Source organism: Acipenser ruthenus, chromosome 28 (genome assembly GCF_902713425.1).
Source record: "Acipenser ruthenus chromosome 28, fAciRut3.2 maternal haplotype, whole genome shotgun sequence".
In the NCBI taxonomy this organism is placed as follows: Eukaryota; Metazoa; Chordata; class Actinopteri; order Acipenseriformes; family Acipenseridae; genus Acipenser; species Acipenser ruthenus.
Window position 1 is genome coordinate 1,882,643 of NC_081216.1, and position 2,990 is coordinate 1,885,632.

Sequence of the window (2,990 nt, forward strand, 5' to 3'; positions counted from 1 at the left end):
CCACATAAAATACTTTTAATTTAGGAACTTGCAAGTACTCTTTTAGTTGTTTTTCTTATTAGAATTGTAATGGTGTGGGTTTTTTTTTCAGATATAATTGCACTAATGACGATTTGGAGTAAATATAACTTTGAGAATCTAGCCCAGTTGGCTCTATCCAGTCATCTAGACTGAAATACCATTGTAGAGCCGGAAAGTGGTAGTCAGAATGTGGTAGCCGTACCAAATCTTGACCCGTGTAACGTCAGAAAATGGTACACTGTCAATGCTGTGACTACTGCACAAATCATTACCAACAAGACAAACTGTAGTTCATCCATAAAATCCTTTATGTTTACAAATTTTGTATAACCCAGTTTGTTGCTCATCAGTTAAAGTCACATGAATTTGCTAAATTATGAAAACATCGATATTAAAAATAACTTTTCAGGGCCAAACTCAGTACATCGTACCCATTTCAGATGGGCGTTTCCTTGTTTTCTGAGCTAAAATAATTTGCGCAGCCCAGGCAAGCGCAGTACACCATGTTGCCTACCACTTAATGCGTACCACAAAATAACACCGCACCATTACTTTTTAAATATTAAAATAGGACTAAACCAGTCATGTTACTTACTCTCCAAAGACTCCAAAACGCTGTTAACGATGTTGGTTTTCACAGATTTCCTTCTGTGATTTATACTACAGTACAATGGCACACAGACTAGTGTAGCTGTGTACCATACCAGGCATCACAGGCAATATCATATATAATTGGGCTGAATAGGATTTTCTCTGTAAAGTCGGACAGCCATGCATTCAGGTAACGGTTTTAAAAAAAAATGCCTCTTGCTTACAATTCTTCGATCGATTGATGTTGAGGTTTAAACATTTTAAATTGAGATGAGGCAAAACCTACATGATGATAATTGGCCACTTAAAAGCCGACAATTCCCTTTGAATCGAAATCACTCTGCAGAACCTAATGACGTCATTTAAGAGCGCCACCATGTTCAAATTAAATGTATATACATGAAGACGTAACACACTATTGTTATGCTTATGTGTTTAGAATGTGCACACAGCACAACCTAATTGTGCGATTTAAAAGTTTAACCAGCTTTAAACTGAAATGTGTCGGTTCAGTGAGACAAAGGAAAACTATTCAGAACAGCTGTATTCATTCTGTCCTTGAAATCCAAACAAAAAGTTCAAAACGCTATGCTAATCAACACATCCCCTGGCATGGAAAAAAATCAACACGTGGCAGACCATACGCTCATGTTAAAACATGCAGAACAAAAATAAACTACAAACATTTAAAAGCACACACCTACTCGAAAAAAACACCACTGCTTCCATACAGTAAAGACAATCCAAACGAAAAATGTGACTCTTGCTATGCTGTTAACATAGCCCTCAGGCACATGGCGCAAAATCAACAAACACATAATTAAAACATATGTTTAAAACAACAAAAAACACGGCATTAAAAAAACAAATTTCACCGCACACACATGTACTCGAAAAATCGCAAAAGGTATTTCCTCATTTTATTTCCTCATTTTATTTCGGTTTCTTCATAAAAAATCATGTTTTCTGGGGAGAGTAAAAAAAAAATGCATTAACTTTGACTTATGTACCTTATAAGGGTTACTCTCATATGAATTCACGATCCAGTTTATGGTAAACTGCATGCATGGCTTAGAAACTCGGCTGTCAGCTGAGCAGAATATCCCCAAAACTGGGCTGAATTCAGAAAAGCAAAGCGGCCGAGAATTTGGGACTATCTAAACACCAAATCGGCAAAGAATTTGGGAGGTTATTTGAAAACCTGAGCGGCCCAGGATTTGGGGCATCTGAAAATCAAATTAGCAGAGAATATGGTATGCTGGGGTCTTTTCTGTTTAGAAATTAATCTTTTCTGAACATTCCGTGTTAACACCTTTTCCTTGAGCTATACATGAAAGTTTCATTTCGAAAACCTGAGAGTCGGAACGCGCTTTTCGGTCGGATTGCCATGAATAAATTTAAATAGACGCTACCCACTGACCGCCCATGAGACAGAACAATCGAAAGAGAAACGGAGCCGAGTCGATCCACGAATTGTGGATGGAACGCAAGGGACATCGACACATTAAAGTCAAGGTTAAATATATTATAATGGTAATGTCCACCGAATTGTAAATATTAAGGATTCGTTGTTTGACTGTAACCTCAGCATCGTTGTTTGTATAAACGTGATCCTGAATCGAGTCGCGGTAGATGTTATTACTGCTTCTATTGTATGTGTAAATAGTTGCCATTTCTAAATAACTAGCATTTACTCATATGAAACTCATGTGTTTATAACTACGGTATGCATACTACGTAAAGTATTTTGCTTGTGAAATACAAACATGTCTTAATTACATATTTGTTCATGTAGTTCATGACTACTGTCACAGACACCCATAGTTATGTATTTATTAAATTTTTTAATGCTACAAAATTAGTGCAATTATCATGAACCATGTAATAAGTATCCATACAAGTATGGCAAGTTTTGTGAGAATATTTGATCTTTATTTTGATTTATTGTCAAAGTTAGGAAACCTAAGGAAATAATTGTAACTAGGTGGCATACATTGTATGTATTATCTATGTTTTTAACATGGGCGTTTTGCCCCATCCAACTTGTAAGGTTTGAATAGTTGACAAATAGTGTTTTCAATTCTAAGCATTCTTCAACATTGCCACGCTATAATAAATAAAACTGCTAAGCTTTATTTAAACCATTATTTCTAACATGAAATACTGTACTATTATGGCTTGCGGTAGACTTTTGCGATATCATTTTGTAGTTTATTTGATTACATCCATCCATCACCTGTAACCACTTAATCCTATAGAGGGTCGCCGTGAGCCGGAGCCTTTCATTCAGATAAAACCTAATTAAACACAGATTGATGTCGAGCTTCTGCATGTTGTAATTTGTAGGGACGTGTGATGTAGTGCTCACTGCATAAAAA